General features: G+C 43.1%; 1 protein-coding gene across 1 annotated transcript in view; it reads right to left on the reverse strand.

Moving 5' to 3' along the window:
• The window catches only part of LOC144762581 (cadherin-related family member 4-like), a 372,673-nt gene that overhangs the window by 333,982 nt on the left and 15,980 nt on the right, over positions 1-22,711 (reverse strand). The window lies entirely within an intron of this gene.

The raw sequence follows: 22,711 nt of genomic DNA on the forward strand, positions 1-22,711 counted from the left end.
CTGTCCAACATGTAGTGGGACCCGATCCGCCATATTACGATGTGGCCCAAAAAAGGGCTGCAGCACATGCCACATTTGAGAAAGGCATGATTTTAAGAATCTACACACTATGTGCCAGTCACCATTTGGTGCCTGGCACACAGTTCATGGATGTTTGAGGGGGCACTACATGTGCCTCCATGGACCCATAGCAGAGGCCCACTGGGCAGGGTGGCCCTACTAGGGACCACCAAAGTCCCATTCCATCTGTCTTTAAATGGTGGTTCGACCACCATGTAAAGGCAGAGGGAAAAGGGACATTATAATCCCTATGGCAGTGCGTCCGCTGTCACCACCCCTATAGTAGGGATATACACTCCGACCGACGACCTTCGACCGCTGCGCTCTGACTGACTGCATCATTATGTGGCAGTCAGAAAGCAGTCTCCGATGTTGGACGGACCGCTATTGACAGCTTGTCGATGGTGATCGGCCCGAAATCATAATTGGGCCCATAGTGAGGAAAGCCATTGGATGTATGTTGTGGTGGGGATAAGGAAAATGCGTTTGACAATTTAATAGAACAAAGGACGAAGACTACTAACTCATAATTTTGTCTTGAAAGACTGAAAGGTACATTTTGTTCCCTCGTACAAAATGATGTTAACTTAGAAGATACATATACTACAATGATAAAATCATTGTGAATTGTTTATAGAAATATGGGGCTACCAATCTAATGCTAAGTTACAAAAAAAATCTGTAATTTTCATCATGATCAACTCATATAACAACATAACAGCAATTACCATCTGTTAGACCTGGCATCTTTGGCGTGGTTTCCCCTGACATTTTTGCCTCTACCTCCTGTATTTTTGATGCTGTGCTGGATGTAGTTTTTGCTGGTTTAGATGCTTTGGGCACCTCAGGCCTGCCACCTTGGTGCCTTGGTGCAATTGCTAACTGCCATGCTGCCCTGACCAGTGTCCACACTGGCCAGGTCTAAGCTTTCCCTCTCTGTACACATTGGACACCCCTATAGAAGGCCCTAGGTACCCCCCTGGACAGTGCGCAGTGTATATGAAAGGTAGAGCATGAACTGGTGTGTGCGACATGCTCTGGTAGTGAATTACAGCCTTTTTCGTTTTTCACTATTGAGAGGGCTATCTTGCCCATAGGCTATAATGGGGAATGCTGTGTATAATGTTCACCTGCATATCTTCCCATAGGAGCGAGATGGAAAATTAAAGTCTGGTATCCCTGAACTCAGAATTTAATAACACATCTTTTAGGACAGATGTTTTTTAAATCCTGTGTTTGAGAACAGCACTTTTAGAAAGTGGCTGTTCTCTTGTCTGACCTTTCTGTGTGCCTTGGCCTGTTTGTGAATTGACTGTCTGGTTTTGTGAGTGACAGGGGCTGGGGAGCCCCCAGGAGGCTGGATGAGTCAGCCCTAGGCTGAATGACTGCATCTGCATCTTGAGAGGTGGGAGGGGATAGCAACTGGGCCTGAATAGGGCTGTGCCTGCCTTCCACAATGCTGGCTCCACCTCCTGGTGGGCGGCTGACGACCCTGCCCCTCTCTCTGAAGGGAGAGGAGAAGACATAAAAACAAAGTGCTCAGGAACTGACCTGAATTGGTTCTGACCAAGCCAAGGCCTCTCTGCCTCTAGAGAACAAAGGAAATACTGGTATAAAAAGGGCTACCCAGACTGCAGAAAATTAGATCATCCTGGAATCAAGAAGGATCCTCTGCCAAGGAGAAAGCTGGAAGACTGAAGAGGAGGGACTGTCCTGCTGTGTGCTTGTGGACTGACCTGCAGTTGCTTTGCTGCCAAGGAGAGGGGAAGGACTTTGCTGTGTGCTGTGTCCCCTTGTTTGAAGAGATCTCCAAGGGCCTGAGGAGAGCTGGCCTCCTGTTAAGAAGTCCCAGGAACAAAAGGACTTCACCCCCAGCTTCCCCCCTGAACTCTGAGAGAGTTCTGCCCTTAGTAGAGTGCTTGATCCAATTTTGGGGCCTCTGGAAGTTGTGCCTGCTGTTTGGGAAGCTGTACAAGGAGAAACTAAGACAATCTGCAATTTTCACACATCGCTCGCTTGCGGAGCGCATCCCCGACAGTGCGAGGAAATTCTCGCCGCCGTGAGGATCGAGATTGTCGCAGCACCTGTCATCGCTGGCTGAGATCGCCGCTCTGCTTGATTGCGGAACGTATCACGTCGCTGCGAACATCGTCGCAGAGCCATCGCATCGACACTGCGCTGTGCATCGCTGCCGCACCTGAGATCGTTGCTATCCTGAAGATCGTCGCATCGTGCATGTGCGAGACGCTGCCTACTGAACCTGCGCACCGGAATCCATACAAGGTATCGCATCCCTCCCCATACAGACCGAATTCGTCGCAACACGCCCACTACGTCCAGCGGGACTGTCGCATCTCCTCCTCGGGGTCTCAGGAGTGATGCATCGCTTGTTTTTCAATGCTGCAGCTTCCATTTGGAACTTTTGTTGCATCTACAGGTACTTTGGGCAAAAAGGGACGCAACTGTGGATTATTTTGACGCAATCCTTAGAACTCTCTTAAAATCATATTCTTGAACTGTGTATGTTGGATTTTTGTCATTTTGGTCTTGTGTAGTTTAGATAAAGATACTTTATTTTTCTAAACTGGTGTGGAGTCCATTTGTGGTGTTTTCACTGTGTTACTGTGAGTGTTGGTATAAATACTTTACACATTGCCTTTGATAAGCCTGTCTGCTCTTGCCAACCTACCAAGGGGGTGGGCAGGGGTTATCTAAAGAGTGTATCCCCCTTACCCTTACTATAAGGAAGGGTCCCTATTTGGACAGTGGTGCCTACCTCTGCCAACTGGAGACTACCAGATCTAACATTGGTGGTCAGCGGAGAGGATTTAAACATGTATTTGTACTTGACCCACAGTAATTGGTGTACATCATTAGTCTAGTGCAGACCACAACGCAACCACATACCGTGTTTTGATTTTGGTTCCATTGTTGAGTAACTCTTCCAAAGCATCATGTCTAACCCTGGAAAGGCAACAAGTGCGTGGCAGCGTCTCTGTACTCGATTTAACAGTACAGCTCTGACGAGTCAGTTACATCAACAACTCGCAGCAAGACGGATGGGACTTTGCACCACCGCCTGTTCCTAATCAGATTGACACAGAATACGGGTAAGCGAGAGGAGCTATGACATTATTCTAATGCTTTCCCCGCTAGATTCACTGCGGCCAGTTTCCGCGCAAATGGCACTGCGGTAATGCAAATCGGCACACAGCTGTGCCACTCAATTCCCCACACTACACTTTGCAACTCGGTCGAGCCAGCATTCAGGCGTTTACCAGACTTACACTCAGCCTTCATGGCACCGCGTCTGTGTCCAAACCATTACGGCGCTGTATAAAATACCCAGCGTAATTACAACACAAGCGGCCACACCAATCCAGACGCCAAGAGACCTATTGTGTAAGTGCGCTTTACAAATCCCCTAACATAGAACATAGAACATAGACGCTCCTCTCCACCATGCACGTATATGGCACCCGTGACCACCACGGAGTCACCAGCTGCGGGCACACACAGTAGAGTGCATTACCAAATATTAATCAAATGTGAAAGCACACATGCCCAATACCCTAGTCCAGTTTAGGCCATTGCATAGAGTAAAAGTGATTCCTCATGCTTCTCACCTTACTTAAACGTGAATGCACAAGTATTGCATAGAGTAGAAGTGTACGCTCATGCTTCTCACACCAAACGCTTTAGCCTACTGTACCACAACTTCTAGTCACTTATTTGCGAATGCTTCCTAGTGATGTGAGGAATTCACATCCATGTGTGTGATTTTCCATTCACATTCATTATTCGAGGCCCTGACCCAGACACTCCTCTCCCACAGATACCCCGGCCATCGTGCCCTGCAGGTTAAGACTGAGGTTACCTGGCCTTCCTTAAAATGTGAGTAATCATGCTCCCCTTGCAATTGGGTGACTCTTCAGTGCCCACGCGGTCTCTTTGATACACGGCTCATTACTTAATTTCAGACTGTCCAGCCCACCTACTCTTCTGTCTTGAGAAAGTGTCATGTATTCCTATAGGTTCTGAATCGATCCCCCTATTCCTGACCCTATTCTGGTTAAACTAACTATCAAGTTAACTAACAGTCAGCCCATGAGGCAAGAAAAGCCCCCATGATGCAGATACCGTTATCTGACGCAGTCACACTACGGCACAGGAACGTGTTATCTGATTAGGTCATAACGCTTGAGATCTAATTAGACAAGCGACATTCCTCCAGCCCCTGATAAGGCATACGACGTTCTCATAACAAATCAAACCTATGACAACCTGGAAAATCCGTGCGGCCATTGTTTTGATTTCACAGAGAACTTCAGTAAAAGAATGTGCTAACGAGCAAGTCGTATGACATCTTTATTGACGCATCTATGTCCATCCTTACGTCAATCTCGGCACCTTTAAGGTATAAATATTGCCGATCTTGCCCTATGCAAACACACGCGTGGTGACGAGACGGAGCAGCCATACTTGCCGAAGCCCAGAAGCAGAGCAGACCCCGCTGGCAGCAGCCCCGCCTTCCTGACGCGCTGAGAGACGCGCTGCTATCTCCTACCGAGAGACCCAGCACCGGCGCTTTCGGGCAGCCCTCGCAGGCAGCCTGGAATATCGAGAGCAGAGAAAGAGATACCATTCCTCATTCATCCTAACTTCCAGGTACAGAACTGAATAACCCCTCACAGAGAATTCTTTAGTTATTCACTTGGCAAAAACAAACTTAACTTAAACTGTAACTTTCTATTCCCGCCCACGCATTAGACTTAGGTCAGGTACACGGGGTAGGCGTATTTAGAAACACCAGTTGAGTACGTTTAGTCAAATGTATATGTGTATGTAAATATATTTTAATCATTTTAAACATCATATGGCTCAGAAACCATATCAATGTTTTTACAGTATTATTTTATACTATTGCTTTTAATGTATGCACTTTACTTAACTATAAGTATTGCAATAATATCGATCCATTTCTCTTGTACGAGAAAAGAGACTGATCAATAAATAACACCTTTTTATTGAACACGCCCGTCTCTTCCTTTTCTCTACAAACTGATGAGACTAAGAATGCACGTACTGACTGAGTAAAATAATTGCCTTGTGCTCACACGACTCTGGAGATACACTCTTGATTAGGGGAGAGCAAAGTTGTCATGTTCTATGGTTGTCAGAAACTAAATCCCTTCTTGTCTAATCAGGGGAGTTAATTCTTTCCTGAACATTCGAGAAAGTTTCTAGCGAACTCTGAGCTACGCTGGCAAACCCAAAACTTAAGTCTAGTATCGACAGTAGTAGACCTAGTTAACGTCTGGCCTAGGCCTTTACTGCTGTAGGTATTATTCCAATGCGCAGAGCCTATTGGGAATATAGGAACTACACTACATGGCGCCCAACGCGTTTGGAAAGGGCGATAAAACTAACGTAAGACATTTAGAGTAACTCAGTCGTGCTTTCTCACTCAGACCCCTTTTCCCAAATACTCCAAAGACGTCTGGAGTGGGTGAAAGGTAATATCCTCCAAAACCTCGCAGGAGGGAACTCCTATGTAAGGTTCTTGGTTTAGTCAACGTTGAAGGATACACTGTTCCAAAATATTGTGCATCTAATCTTTGTTCCATAAGAAACCTGATCTGCAAACAAACAAAATAACCATCCTGACAGTAAAATGTCAGAAAGTGATGAAGAAAGAGAGGCAGTTAGATTAGCAGCTGAAATAACAGCAGCAGATACTGCACTAAAGGATGCAGACGCGGATATAATACTCATTCCGGTCAGCAAAAGGAAATCTATAACCTTAAAACTTATAGAAAATGGACTGACACCTAGAGGTGGCACAGTCATATTCGTAATTGAGGCACACGAATATCGGCAGACAGAGGTATACTATACATGGATACATTTTCCAGCAGCAAATGCTGCAACAAAGTACTTCCACTATTACAAAATAGAGGTTCCACCCGACATTTACACTCCTTTCGAGGAGGTGGAAGTACCACTCAAATTCCAAGAGCATTGGCTCTTATTTGATGGCGCCCTAATACATAATAATCACATTACAAGGCTCGGTCCTTTAGGTAGACCAGGAGCAACGTGGCCGGTCTTAGCCGGATACACACCACACCCAGACATCGAAGGAATGTCTACTGGAGAGCTGTTAATACAGCTAAAACAATTACTAAAAATTCATAGACAATTAGTCCAGTATGTAATGCGGACTTCAACAATTCAGCCAGCGATTAAACTTCCACAGCTGACCCCTCACCAGGGGAACGCAAATAAAATCACACCACAGAACATCCAATCCTGCCTAGGTAAAGTTCCGGCTAAACGGGAACAGATACCATTCTGGTTGGCACAGAAAATCACCCAAATAGAGGCGGTGTTTCCTGACACCACCCCGCTAGAAAAACACAGGATTCTGACTATATGTCTCCCAATGGGAATCGCACCACACATAGAGGACTGTGACACTTGGGGTACAGTCTTTGCTTCAATCTACACAAAAACGCACGGTGTTCCATCCATTTCGGTAATACCAGATGTGCTAAAACAAATTCAAGATGAATACGGTCCAGAACCAGCTTTAACTCTTGGTATGAAATTACTGAAAGACTTCAAGCAGGTCTCGGCTATATTACTAGCCAATATAAAAGGTGAAGCAGCAAACGTGGCGATCCGCCAGAGGTTAAAAGAGACAGATATAGCAGACCAACCAGCTGAAATTGCCAGAATCATAGAAAAATCTTATGAAGAACTAGGTAGAGATAGTTTAGGTGGAATACCAGTAAAACCGCAACTGACTGAAAGTCCAGAAAAAATATTTTTTAATAATAATTCACCAAAAAAGAACTGGGATGGAAACAAACAATCCAATCCAAAAGAAAAGAAATTCCAGTCCCGAGGAAGGTCTCCTAGGCGAAGGGAGAAATCTCCGAACCAGAGACACAGGTCACCCCAGAGTGACCCCTCTGGGAAAAGATATAACCTTAGAAATAGGGATAATATTAAAAAACCTGATAGATATCAAGACATTGATACACGTCCCTCTCAATCTTTTCAGACTTCCTCGCAGAAATCGGAAAGAAGAGGACGATCAGAACAAAGAGAAGAGCACGCCAAGTCCAAAGACAAGGAACCTGCTCAACAAAAAAAGAAATTACAATTTCCAAAAAAGAAGGTAGCCAGTATCAAGGTAGTTAACAATGCCGAGAATACTGAGGACACAACTGAAAAACGGAGAGTGGGCTCAGACAATGCTAGACAGCGCAGCAGAAGTGAGCATAGCTCGCAAAGTCCTTATGAATCATCTGGAGACAGTGGACACGAATGAATATCTTCAAGTGGAAACTGCAGACACCAGAGTTAGCAAACCCCACAAGATATACGAGATAACATTACGTATAGAGGGAGATAAGACTAGGAAAATAAGGGGACTATTTTGGGATAACCTCTCCAAGGGCTATGATATCCTTCTAGCTGAAAAAGACTGGCCACCAGAGTTTGTCAGGGAGTGCCCTCATGGCGAAGAAGTAATTATGCCTGCCTTCTCGAATCAAATCCCGATTCATAAAAAATACACACTTGCTAGAAAGTGGGCAGTGGCCTTAGCACCTGCTTTATATAAAAATCATGTAGGATGGGATGAGGATTCTCCTCCTCACAAAATCCAGTTAAAATCACAACCTACTGCACAAAGGCAGTACCCAATTAAGCAAGAAGCTAAAAAACAGGTAAATGAAATACTAGATCAGCTAGAATACCAGGGGGTGATTGAAACTTGCACCTCACAAATGAACAATCCTTTGTTTCCGGTCTCCAAACCAGACAATTCATATCGTCTAGTTTTGGATTACCGACACCTTAACACATGTTGCAAAACCTTTGCAGTGCAAAACTCACACAGTGCTGCACTAATGAATAACATAGTGCGCAAAAAATACAAAACAACCTTGGACATCTCCAATGGATTCTTTTGTCAAAACATAGCACCAGAGAGCAGATATTTAACTGCATTCTCAGTAAATGGCACTCAAAAGCAATTCTGTCGGTTAGCCCAGGGGTACAAGAACAGCCCGGGGGTATTCTCAGCGAGAGTAACAGAATTACTGCAACTATATGATGATGAAGCGTTATCTTATGTCGATGACATTTACTTAACAGATGATGACTTGGATACTCACTTGAAAAGAGTGAACACCATAATACTTGGGTTCGCAGCAGAGGGTTACAAATTCAACTTTAAAAAGTCTAGAATTGCCCATCTGACAGTCCTATTCTTAGGATATGAGTTATCAAGTGAAGGCAAAAGCCTGGCTGACAATTTCCTAGAGAAATGTGCCGTAATCCAAGCTCCTAAAACACTAAAAAACCTACAGTCAATTCTAGGCTTCCTAAATTTCGGAAGAACATACATTGCAAATTACGCAGAAAGGGTCAAACCCCTTTATGATCTAATTAAACCAGACTTTAAAAGATCCAATTGGACTCAAACACACACAGAAATTTTTAGATCCTTACAAACAGACATGCTAATTAAAACAAAATTAGAAACACGTGATAACACACGCAATCTTGTGATTCGAGTCATCCCAGGGAGATGCGGATTCACATACCTAACCTCTAATGAGGGAGAAAAGGTACCAATTGCATTCAAATCACACTTATACACAGAAGCTGAACAGAAATTCAGTAATACAGAAAAAATCATTCGTGCAGTTCAAACCGCAATAGCTAGAGAAAAAGAGATAGCTGACGGTAGACATATCACAGTCAGAACAGCAGAATCAGCCTTTGAGGCACTAACAACACCGTGTAATTTACCAACAACAACATTGAATCCGGAATGGATACAATGGGTGAATTCAATCACAACGGACAAAGTATACTACTACTTTGATCCAGAACTAGAAGAATTAAAAAATCTAAAATATGAAAAGACGTATCCTCTGCCAATCGACATTCTGCCTCTAAGACATTACGCCTGTGTAATTTATACAGACGGACATGCTCAACCCTCCGTTTGGGGAGAACATGCATACAACCCCACATGTGAGATTACAAAAGAAGTGTGGCGCGGAGGTAAACTAAGACCTCTATTAACAAAATCACACTCAGTAGAAACTAATTCAGAACTACAAACTGAAATAATAGCATTAAAAATGGCGCTGGATAATGCGGATCGCGAATTCCCGACACTTATAGTGTCAGATTCATATTACTGCGTCAAAGCATATAACAAGGATTTGCAGACATGGATTCAGAACGGTTACAAAGATGACACAGATGCACCAATAAAGCAGAAATTGCTCTGGGAACAAATAGCTCTTTTACAAAAAGAACTACCAAAGACTCACGTGACACACTCACTGAGTCATCAGCGTGATGGCGTTCACGTTGTAGGGAATTCATTGGCTGAAACAGCCGCAGCGGCAGCCACTATACCGGCTCCCGTAGATCGAAAAAAGCGTACATTAAAATACATTGACGGTGAAACAATGCTGGCGGTGAAAACGTCATCAAAAGGCGACTGCTCAGTGTTACCGATCAACTATCCACTCAATTATACATACATAATCGATGCAAACTCCGTCCCTTTTGCTCGAATCCCTGGAGTGGGGGATAGAGTGATTCCAAACATGGACAGGAGAAGCTTGTTAATCGCAGACGCACACATGGGCGAGGGTCTCAGACACCACAAACTGAAATATTCTCTGGAAGAATTACAATCACGGTACTGGTGGCCAGGCATGAGCCTGCATTACACCATGTTTGTAAAAAACTGCCCAAACTGCAACAGAGATCGCAGTGGGGAGAGAAACAGTTTAATACCTCGTCGTATCAAGGCAGATAATATGACCAATAAAAAGCAGGGCTTGCGATTAACATATACAGGCTAGTTTCCACTTATAATGTAGCTCACCAGCACTCGGCTGACGTCCGGACTGTTATACAAAGATTTGCGAGTCTAAATGGCATATACGCTAAGAGCATGCTACGTTCGACCATTGTTTTCACTCAAGCCCACCAGCCTGGGGGGAAACATGGCCGAATGAGCACAGTCCAGCGGGAATCTTCTCACTTCCTTCCTGAGGGTACGGGATGGTGTAAAGAAAAAACCAAGGCAGAAAGCAATCTATAATGGAAAGGATATTAGGTTCGGGAGCTGGGTGGGTCAAACATCTAATAAGTGTCCAACGTAGTCTAAATAACTTGCCAAGAAATTCTCTGAAGGGATTCAGTCCATACGAATTATTATTTGGAACTAGACTGATTATCTCTGACCTCGACAGTCAGACTTCAGTGGTTAAAGAAAAAAGCTTTGATGTCAAAGACCGTTTGGCTATTTTGCAGGACTTAAACAAAACAAGAAAAGACCTGAGCAACATACAGTTGAAACAACAGCCAACAACCACTGAAGAATCACCACCTGTCCCAGCAAGACCTGTCTGGATTCCAAAAGTCGTGGATCTAGTCAGGGAGAAGATCGCGGTAAAGAAGGAATTTGGGCCTTCTTACAGAAAAGCAGTTCCTGTCTTGTCTGTCAACGGGACAAGATCAGTTGTACTACCGCCACTTGCTGGTAAAAAGGAGAACCGAGTTGTATCCATCGACCTGGTAAAACCACAACATGTGGCCGATAACAAACAGTAGGCCAAGTGGACTCCCAATAAGTAGCAGAACACCAAGGTTTGCTACCAGTACAGAGGTCCTAACAAAGAGGCTCATCACATTCGAAACGCCTACAGAAGAACAACAAGGACTATGCAACGATGCAATAGAACTCAGACCTCTGAAAACCCAAATAAAAACATTTAGCAGAGACACACCAATCTATAATGAAGTACCAAGTGAAAATGCAAGAAACAAAAATCCTGAAGCAATTGGAACAATTGACAGAACTACATCCGGCTACTTCATCAACTTCGATGATTCCTCTGAAAGCCTCAGTGAATCAAAGACACAGCCATCATCAAAATCCTTTAAAGACAAAGCTAAGGAACTTTTGAACTAACTGAAAGAAACATATCTGATTTCTCCATGGATTGAATTTTGGGTGGGTTTTGGTGCATTTATCCTCATACTTTGGCTCATCATGGTATTAACTTTGGGACGCTTCATTGAGGGAAAATATGCTAAAATGGACACAGCAAGTCAGAACATCAACTTGGTCCTCAAACCACACACATCTTCACACGTCGAGAAAAGAGAACTTTCTTCAGCCAACTTCACAGCCAATCCTATACCTGGTGGGGTAGCCTGGGACAACACTGACTATGAAATTTATGGTCCGGTCGAGATCCTGAAATACCCACACCAAATCAAGATCTCCTTGAGTGACTTTGCAAAACCAAACTCATTTGCTGATGATTGGGACTTCGAAAGCATTAATAACATGATGTCTGACTTAGTAATGTCTGCTAAATTTACAAAACATGATTATTTGCAAGGTTCTACAAATTATGATAGTATGTATTGCTATAACCACTATGGTAACCATTTTTTACATAAATCTGCACAACCTAGAAATGTTTTAAATTATAATCAATGGGAACATTGTGCAACACCTCCAAAAGGGAGCTCAAGAACTGTTTACGACAAATATTCATATTTTTCCGGTTTTAACACAAGTAATGCTGAAACATTTTATTTTAAATTGTCAAACAAGACAGGGATGAAAACCATGATAACCAACACAAAGTTGATATATTCAGATTCATTCTTCGAGGAAATGAATACTTTAGGATTTAATTATTGGGACAAAAATGTTGATTTAAAAAGTGTTTGGGGTACAAAAGAATGGCAAGTACAGGGTTTAGAAGCTTTGTTTAGAGCTTGCATGATCCCAGAACAAATGATATTTTTAAATGACACTGTTCAACAAACCACCTGTCTTGGCCTAGCCAAAATCAAAGTTTAAATAAACCGTCTATTCCAAAGCCAACAATGTTTAGCAATAGCTCTAATACGGATGAAGAGATAGACGTAAACCATATATTAAACCAAAACAGAACACATCCTAATTGGAAACAATGGTTGATCTGGCCCACAGATACAAATAACTGTCAAGACAGATTCCTGAATAAAACACAGGGGTTCAAAATGACCAGGCCAGACCCTAGATATCCCCAAAGACATCACCCAGGGATAATAACAACCTACAGTGTGGGCAAATTATGCCTTCAGTGGCTACAAACTTCCACACTGCCTGAAATTAAGCAACACCTAACTTTACTTACTGATGGTGCTGACTTGCGTGATTTCATAATGGGACCACGCAAACAGCGTCAAAAGCGTTTCATAGCAGCCTCTGTATATGCAGCATACAATGAGGCCTGGAAGGTTAATCAAATTGAAACAGCAGAGAGAATACGGGAAATTGACCGTATTAATTTGGAAAAATCACTTTCTGTAGTGGACAATGGGTTAATGACTCTGTCCTCCAGAATTTTTTCTTTGGACAGCATTGTGTCGTCAGCAATCGATATATTATCGCAAGACTTACTGTTATTACAACATGGTCAGTCACAATTGCGTTCTATTGTACAGCTTGGCTGGACGTTACAAAATCTGCGTTCAGGCTATGTGCCTTGGCGTTTAATCAACACAACGTCACTATTCCAAATCTTTAACCTTACTGATAGACAAATCGGTATGGCGCAAAAGGGTGCTGATTATACAATCTTGAGCATTGAAAAACTAGAAAGATTACCAATGACAATGTCAGAACGACCTGTCAGTGAATGGATAATCCACGGAATCATAAATATTCCAATCTCAACCTTCAGGTTTCAATACTGCCAAAAATATATACAGGCTGGCATGTACGAGAAATTGGGAAAGGGGTACCTTAAAACAACTTGGAACCTGCCCTATTCGCATGCATGTGTCAGTAATAAAGGACAGAAAGTGTTTCTTAGTGGCAACAATTGTGCTATGTCACTAAGCGGCACGCTTCTGTGTAACGGAATTAGTTTGCATGGAGCCTGTGAAGGGAATTCATACAACCTTTCATGTCACCAGCAAGGCGCACCTGCAACCGAAATAGAACCATTCTTTCAAAGACTCTATAATGGGAGTTACATTCTTATTGTAGACCGCAAATGTTTTAGTCTTATGCCCGGGACTCCTTATCTAGTCACTACGACTGCGAAGGTCAAGTGCTGTGGACGTTCTTTGTTCCCCAGCTCCTTTCCAGACAGGGAGGCAAGGGCATGGCCCAGTTTGAAAATTACTTCTATTCGAATAGATACTTTAAGCAGAATGAAAACAGTGCTTCTTCAGACGCCTACAAGGCTCACGTCATCAAAAGAAACGTATGATCTACAAGTCGCAAGGACGACTGCAGAGATACATACATTATTATCGACTAATTCCCCCGTACATTTCGCGGAAATCCTGAGCGAAATCTTAAATATTTCTGATACCACTGGGGTCTCAAAAGTATTTAAGACAGTATTTTCGATGGCATTAACACCATTCAAAGCCATACTGGGTATTTTTCCAGATTTCGTCCATTCGATTTTTGGCGGACTTCCCCTGATCCTGGGACTAATTGCAGGAATCCTATTCTTAGTCCTTATTTTTCGTTATGGCAACCCATGTCACAGATCAAACTCTCGCGACAATGGAAGATACAATCCTAGCCATTGGATACCGGGACCGGATATCAAAAATCCTGGGACTATCCCGGCTTAGAGACCTGAACATGACTTGGTTTCTATCATTTCGACCAATGTGGCAAAGATGTGTTTTACCTGTATTGAGATGTCTGCTATGCGGAGAAGAATGCGTGTTAGACACCTGTCTGACGCTACAATCGGATGCGCCAGTGGATGCAGATACATTGTTGGTTCCTACCAAGGTTCACGCTTTGTGCTGCCCTCAAAGGCTGCCAATCCTGATGACGGCATTCGTGGAGTCTTCACCACTACGATTGAAGAGTAGTGAAGTTCAAGATGAAAGCAGCATTAATCAGGTACGACCTTCTGTCAGCAATGCGAATCAGAATGTCAATGGAGACAATCATGCGCACGAATGCATGGTTACACCTATTTCCGACTTAGTGGAACTTTCCCATGAAGCTGTTGACAGTTTTTTCGAAAGCCTTAATGATATGATGTTCTCTCTGGAACAGAAATAGAGACTTTTGAGCAAGCTCGCACACGGCGTTCCCTGAATTCGGCCTTCAACTTTAAAAATAAAGTCCCATGAACAATTTTTCCCACCAGTTCACGGACAGCAATTTTTTAGCAGCCCCAAATTATTTTTTACAAAATTTTCGGGACACTTATCTTCTGCTTAAAGTAAGAAACTATTCCTAGAGAACTAAGATTTCTATTCTTAGATACTTTATAAACTTTAGTTGCCCGCTGGTATGTTCACAAATATTTTATCATGTGATGAAATGGTCTCGAACTTTCTTTCTGTATAGCCATATTAAGAGCCATTTCATGTGTATTTCTCATATACCAAATAAGCAATAATGTCTACAAATGCGTGTTTACTTTAGCGTTTAATTCATAGCTTAAGTGCATACAATATATATGACTGCAATTTTTCAGTATATTTGAAAATTTCAAAATGCATTTATGTATTTTGGGGTGGTGAGGTATACACTATACTCTATAGTATGTTGTACTATGTTATACTATGCATAGATTAGTAAATATGACCATAGTTAGCGTGGAGTGGGTGTCATGTATTCCTATAGGTTCTGAATCGATCCCCTATTCCTGACCCTATTCTGGTTAAACTAACTATCAAGTTAACTAACAGTCAGCCCATGAGGCAAGAAAAGCCCCCATGATGCAGATACCGTTATCTGACGCAGTCACACTACGGCACAGGAACGTGTTATCTGATTAGGTCATAACGCTTGAGATCTAATTAGACAAGCGACATTCCTCCAGCCCCTGATAAGGCATACGACGTTCTCATAACAAATCAAACCTATGACAACCTGGAAAATCCGTGCGGCCATTGTTTTGATTTCACAGAGAACTTCAGTAAAAGAATGTGCTAACGAGCAAGTCATATGACATCTTTATTGACGCATCTATGTCCATCCTTACGTCAATCTTGGCACCTTTAAGGTATAAATATTGCCGATCTTGCCCTATGCAAACACACGCGTGGTGACGAGACGGAGCAGCCATACTTGCCGAAGCCCAGAAGCAGAGCAGACCCCGCTGGCAGCAGCCCCGCCTTCCTGACGCGCTGAGAGACGCGCTGCTATCTCCTACCGAGAGACCCAGCACCGGCGCTTTCGGGCAGCCCTCGCAGGCAGCCTGGAATATCGAGAGCAGAGAAAGAGATACCATTCCTCATTCATCCTAACTTCCAGGTACAGAACTGAATAACCCCTCACAGAGAATTCTTTAGTTATTCACTTGGCAAAAACAAACTTAACTTAAACTGTAACTTTCTATTCCCGCCCACGCATTAGACTTAGGTCAGGTACACGGGGTAGGCGTATTTAGAAACACCAGTTGAGTACGTTTAGTCAAATGTATATGTGTATGTAAATATATTTTAATCATTTTAAACATCATATGGCTCAGAAACCATATCAATGTTTTTACAGTATTATTTTATACTATTGCTTTTAATGTATGCACTTTACTTAACTATAAGTATTGCAATAATATCGATCCATTTCTCTTGTACGAGAAAAGAGACTGATCAATAAATAACACCTTTTTATTGAACACGCCCGTCTCTTCCTTTTCTCTACAAACTGATGAGACTAAGAATGCACGTACTGACTGAGTAAAATAATTGCCTTGTGCTCACACGACTCTGGAGATACACTCTTGATTAGGGGAGAGCAAAGTTGTCATGTTCTATGGTTGTCAGAAACTAAATCCCTTCTTGTCTAATCAGGGGAGTTAATTCTTTCCTGAACATTCGAGAAAGTTTCTAGCGAACTCTGAGCTACGCTGGCAAACCCAAAACTTAAGTCTAGTATCGACAGTAGTAGACCTAGTTAACGTCTGGCCTAGGCCTTTACTGCTGTAGGTATTATTCCAATGCGCAGAGCCTATTGGGAAGATAGGAACTACACTACAAAAGACCCGCCGTGACCACCTACTGAGGCACCTCAGGGTCGAAACGTCGACCCTTTTCATAGGACCAGTACCACCAGGATTCCAATAGGAAGAATAGGAATCTTTGGCTTCCAATCAGTGTCTGGCCATCCTAAAAATACCTGTGTATATATTTGTATATAGGAAATTGTTTGCACTGTATATATTCCTCACTTTTTGAGCACCTTGCACAATTTTCACTCAATTGCACTTCAAAATTGATTCAGGCAGTCTATTCATGCAATGTATGTTAACACTGAATGCAGCAATTCTGTTATAAATACATAGTACAATCCTTTGACTTCATGACCTATTTGTTAAAATACCTTTTTCTAGAGCTGTGATTATAAGAGAGCGATAGTCTTGGATTGCATTATTAGCCTCAGTAAATCATTTTTGTCTTACCCAACAGAACCTCTTTTTCCTATCCATTTTTGAGTAACTCTTCCAAAGCATCATGTCTAACCATGGAAAGGCAACAAGTGAGCCAGTATAATTGGAGTTTGGCATTGAGGATTTGTATTCATACAAAGTGGAGCAGCTTAAACAATTCTGCAAAGATCTTGGTTGCCCTGTGAAAAGCAGCTCTAGGAAGGATGAGCTACAGAGAGCCTTGAAGGCCTGGTGGGAGGCCCAAGAGGGAAATGATGCAAGTGGCAGGAATAGTTTTCAACCCCACAAGTTGCCTGTGAGCAACCCAAGATCAAGGCCTGGCAGCAACCATTCCAGCCGGGGTCTGACCCCAGAAGAGTAAGAGGAGAATGAAAGACTGAGAAACCAGGAATTGGAAATCATGAGGATGAAAATGAAGCAATTGGAAGTAGAGAAAGAAAAGGTGGCAGAGGAGAGCAGGAATGCTCGTGCTCTGGAGGAAAAGAAATTGCTTTTGGCTCATGAGTTGAAAATGAGAGAACTGGATATCAAGGCCAAGCAGTTGGATTCCAGTTCAAATGGTGGTAGCGCACAGCCAGTGCAGGGGGTAAAGTATGTATTCCCAAGGATTTGGTACAGAATTACAATAGGAGTGAGGATATCCATGCCTGGTTTACCTTGTATGAGACTGCTTTGAGAATGAACAGCATTGGGGGGCTGGTCTGTGGAAACATTTTGAGGCTTCTGGGAGGAGCACTCTAGAGACCTTAGAATTGGCAGGTACCATGACCTATCCCAATATGAAGGAGGCCCTATGTCTCAGGTATGGCCTTATTACAGAGCAGTATAGACTGCAGTTTAGGAACTCCAAGAACAAAGAGTCTGAGACCTGGATGGAGTGTGTGAATCTGTATTCGCGTGCACTGGAAGGTTGGATGACGGGCAGCAAAGTAACTGATTGTAAGGGGTTGTTGTATTGTCATATGGGCAAACCCTCATGCTGCACTCACACAGGAATATGCCTCACACTGCACTCAAACAGGCTCAACCTTCAACCTGTAGACCACTTACCCTGAATCACAAAAGACAATGTTAACCCTGTATTCACCACACAGGGACACCCCTCACAATGCACTCAGAGAATATGGTGGCTCTTGCATTCACACAAGCACACTACTCACACACAGATACACTGCTCACAGCAAAGGAATAGACTGGGGACATATTGTGGCACAGGAGGTAAAGATTGAGTATCTGTTGCATATTTCCACTAGTGCAATTCAAGCTGTTTAGGGAAGCTACACTGAAGACTGAATGTCCACTGCGGGTATCAATTCTCCCATCAGCCACACTTGGACCAGCACTGCAGGGCTATGTTGGTCTGATGTTTGTGGACTTTTGCAGTTAAATAAACACCTCACATGCCTTCTAAAAAACAAGGCTGTGATTCTCTTTGTAGAACAAGCATATGCTTAAATGAACAAAGTTAAAAATAAAGAAAATCAAAAGAAATAATGTGCCAACTAAATGTGGATGGTATGTGCTTCAATAAAAAATTTAAACGTATAGCTTCACACTTGTCTGTCATCTTGAGACAGTAGAAAGTGATGAGTGTGCAGAATACCCATTCAAAATGATGGCATGGTTTTGAAGCTTGCAGCAGAGATGCCTGGCACTCTCAATAGGAAAGTTGTGATCCAGAAGCAATGTCAGCAGAACTGCTGGTACTCTTATTGCTCAATTAACACAAGTCTTCAGCTGCAGATGAGGTATAACATGATGAACTAAAGGAAATATCTCCTGAGGTTGGACTCATCTGGATGTAGAGTAACACAGAATAGCAGGCAAAATAATGTTACTCAGACCACCTGACATCCTAAAAACCAGCAATTGTCTACACGGCAAAGCATAACCTTTGCCACAATGCCAGTTGTTTAAGAGGGCTGATCAACAGCTCAATTGGATGTATGCTGTGTTGAAGGGCTGAACCAATATGTGAATGATACTTTGATGAATAACTGAAGTGGGCGTACACAAAACTCATTTCTCTAAGCAAGATTATGTATTATTTTTGAGAAAACATGAGGCTGGAGATACAGCTAAAATTGTATTTTGCTCAAAGCTAAAACATACAGAAATAGACAGAGCACAGTGAACAGGAGCGCAGCGGGTCCTTGGCTCACCCACATAAGACATACAGCATTGCTCATGAGCGTCGCAAACTTCTCTGAAAGACATAGAAGTAGTGTGAACTGCAGGACAGGTGCAGATTTCCTTCAACAATATAGAACAAGAATGGTACTGAAGTGCCAGCCAGTGCAGGTTTCTTTAAAAAACATGGAACAAATGTGGTACTGCATAACCAGTGCAAGCTTCATTCATAGACTCAGAACAGGTGTAGCACTGCAGTGTCAGTGCAAGCTTCCTTTAAAACATGGAACAAGTGTGGTATTGCAAGGGCAGTCCAAGTTTGCTTCAAAGACAAGGAGCAAGAGTGGTACTGCAAGGCCAGTCAGTGCAAGCTTCCTTCAAAAACATGGAACAAGTGTGGCACTGGGCAACAATATTAACGCTTTCTTTTGATAAAATGAGTAAGCAGTTTGGATAAAATTTGGGAAGCAACATAACCTGGGTATATGACCTGAGGCTTGACTCAGGCCCATAGCAAAACTTTCACAAGCAAACAGGTACAGCAAAAGCCAGGAGAACATGTTTCACTCACACTCATAGACAACATACCGATCTGGCCAGAAACAATGCAGAAAACCTGGAATTAGTCCCAGAGTGATCCCATGACAAAATTCTGTGATCCTAGGCAATTTCTTTATCAAGCCTCCAATTTTTTTTAATGGTTGCATATGAGAAATCCTTGAAATACATGGGAATGTGTGTTATAAAAAATCTCTCTTGCGTTTGACTTGATGGACTACAATAGTGCTCTGTGACATGACAATTGACTTGCCTACCACTTCACTATTGGTATTTTCATCAGGGTGGGGAGTGAAGGTTTCTAAGCTCACGTTTAAAAATTATCACTTTTAATATATGCCTCTCGATGTAGTGATATAATCGGATACATTTGGGTCAAAGGCTTGCTAAAGAAATATACTTTTTTGTATTTAAAGGTAATTTACTATATTTTTTATAAGATGTTCATTACACGATTTCCCTGCCAAATGTTTCCATGGCTCGCTTGTGCCTGGGTTCTTAGAGCAAAATGATACTCTTGGAGCCAAGACAGCCCCTTGGCTTGGCTTCAACTGTTGATTTGTTGGCTCATCCACCAGTAACACAGTAATCAGTAATGGACGAGACATTCTAGTTACTGGGATTCCCCCTTATTTAGTATCTTGCTCTCGGGAGCAAAATGTTGTTATTCAATATTTGTTAGACGTTTCCATAGGTCTCAAAAGGAAAGCAATTCCCACTTCTGGTTTTTGTAAGGAAGAGCTGTGCAATAGTAACCCATAAAAAGAAACAAACCTCTCAAATAATTCATTTCCCAGTTCCAGCAATCTGTACTTGATTTTTGATTTTTGATTTTTAGCATTTATAAAGCGCCTGGCTACACATAGAACAGTGAGTCCCCGCGCTAATTACTGATAAATTCTACCTAGGGCCTGAGAAACCAGGATTATAAAGTGGGGAAGAGGAGTGTTTTTAATTTCCTCCGGAATCCTATTTCAGATGGCTCCATTCTCATGTTCAGAGGTAGAGCATTCCAGTATTTAGGGGCTAAGTGCCTAAATGAGCGGCCGCCCATTCTGGCCCTAAGAATACGGGGAGTTTTAAACAACATCGCACCAGAGGATCTTAGATTGCGAATAGGGCGATGTATGGCCAGGAGGTTTTTGAGATAATCCGGGCCTTTGTTCTGGGCTATGCGATGAGTGTAGCAGAGGGCTTTAAATTTAATACGCTCCCTGACGGGAAGCCAGTGGAGTTTAGCCAAGGCAGACTTTCCTGAAGCTCTGCGCGGAAGGCCAAGCACTAAACGTGCGGCGGCATTCTGCACGCACTGGAGTTGGTGTAGTGCTTTTTGGCTTAGCCCCAACAGCATGGCATTGCCGTAATCAAGGTGTGGAGTTACTAGGGCGTGAACAATAGTTTTTCTGGCTACAGCAGGCAAGAGGTCTAAGACCTTACGAAGAACCTTGAGTAGGCCAAAGCATCTCCCTGTGACTTTATTGACGTGGCTCTTATACGAGAGGTCGGTGTCCAACATAACACCAAGGTTACGTACCGACTCCCTCGGAATGGGGGGGTCCCCAAGTTCACTGGGCCACCATAGTCTTGACCATGAAGATGTTGCTCTTCCGACCACCAACAGCTCTGTCTTTTCGCCATTGAGGCGAAGGCAGTTGTCATTCATCCACACTGCTACTGCTGACATACAGTTCGAGAAGTTGATGGCATCTTGACTACGGTCGGGTGAGAGTTTAAACACCAACTGGGTGTCGTCAGCGTAGCTAACAATGTCCACCCCAAAAGTCTCCACAACGCGAGCCAGGGGTTCCATATAGATGTTAAATAAGGTGGGGCTCAAACTTGACCCCTGAGGAACCCCATGGCTTACCCTGCGTGGAGACGATTTGAAGGGGGGACAGTGTAGCTGAAAGCTTCTGTCAGCCAGGTAAGATTTCAGCCAGGCTAGCGCTGACCCCGTCACCCCCATCTCCATCAGGCGAGACAGCAGCGTGGAGTGCAGCACGGTGTCAAACGCTGCACTCAGATCTAGTAAGACTAAAGCTGCTGTCTCGCCTTCATCCACTATCTGCCTTATGCGCTCAGTGGAAAATAGAACTGCTGACTCCGTCGACTCCTTACTTAGTAAGTCTATGTTAAGTGCTATTCAGTGCTCACGCAATGAGGCCTTCTCAGTAACCCCACAGGTACTTCAATGGATTCTGCTGCTCAGAGTCTGACTCTTGCAGCTGAGGGAGCCAGATGGAGCCAACTGCAAGCATACAGTGCTGTTACAGCTCCTGTGGTCCTAGTATGCAGTGGTGCTAGAACACATTTCAGACTAGGAATTCTGAAAACTCCAAGCAAAAAGTGTTGCAAATGAGCCATGGCCTTTCAGCAGGAGAGTGATACAGGTATAGTATTTAACTGGTGTTGCACACAATCATAAATATGTTAATAAAGCATGGTGCAATAGCACACTGTCATTTACATACAGCATATTTGCCACTGAAATGAGCACTTCATTTGCACAAACATATAATTTTACTGATAAAAATATATATAGTGCACAAAATATAATGTGTGGAAATTGGGGTTCAGTGTATATTTATTTCATCACAATGCAAAATGTATTGATTTGTTTTCATCCTATTAAAATCTGTGTTTCCATCACACTTCAGAATAGATTAAGTGCTTAATTTGTGCTTTCCTAAATGTATATTTATTTCTAAATATTGGTGCACTTCATTTATTGGTTTAATTTTTTTGTGTTAGAAGAAACTACCAGCCTACAGCCTTTCCTTTCATGCAAGCACTATTGTCACATAGTTCACTTTACAAATCCTCATGCTTTTCAGCAAGAGCAATAAATGTAAACACCAGTCTTCATGTTAAAAGAATAAGCAGCGATAGAACGTGGCTTGGGGTCAAGATGGTGGTCGCACTCTATGAGTTCGCCAACACCCTTAATCACCTGCCACCATCTGCCTCTAAATGCCACACTTTCTACTATGCTGACCTGATGAGCCAGCACTACTGCTCATCCCTTTTCCATCATTGCAGCCAAGGAAGCCGAAATACGAAATAAACCCTGGGGAATGACTTTCGGCCGGCCAGCCCACTGAAATGCGGATGGTTGAAGGGAGACCCATCCTAACATCCTGGCAAGTGACCAGCATTGGGGACAAACATAGAACACTTTGAAAATATCAGTGAGCAGTACGTGCGTGGATATGGGAGGATGGTGTTTGCTCCTGATATTGTGGCATGTGTGGAGTTGGGCGGCTATGCGCTGGTGAGGCGAGCCACTTGGGGCTGGCGTCAGGGGAGAATAGGGTTGCTAAAATCTAGTAAATGAGCATCACCCCAATCTCAATCACCCTCGGTTTAGATTTGGCTCCTCCACCTACTACACTGAAGGGCAGAGGCCTGTTAACCAGTCTCAGACCGCCTGTACACGAAAAAGCGGGTTGCCACCCTCTCCCTGGTGACAAGTATTC

Source organism: Lissotriton helveticus, chromosome 1_1 (assembly GCF_964261635.1).
Source record: "Lissotriton helveticus chromosome 1_1, aLisHel1.1, whole genome shotgun sequence".
Classification (NCBI taxonomy): Eukaryota; Metazoa; Chordata; class Amphibia; order Caudata; family Salamandridae; genus Lissotriton; species Lissotriton helveticus.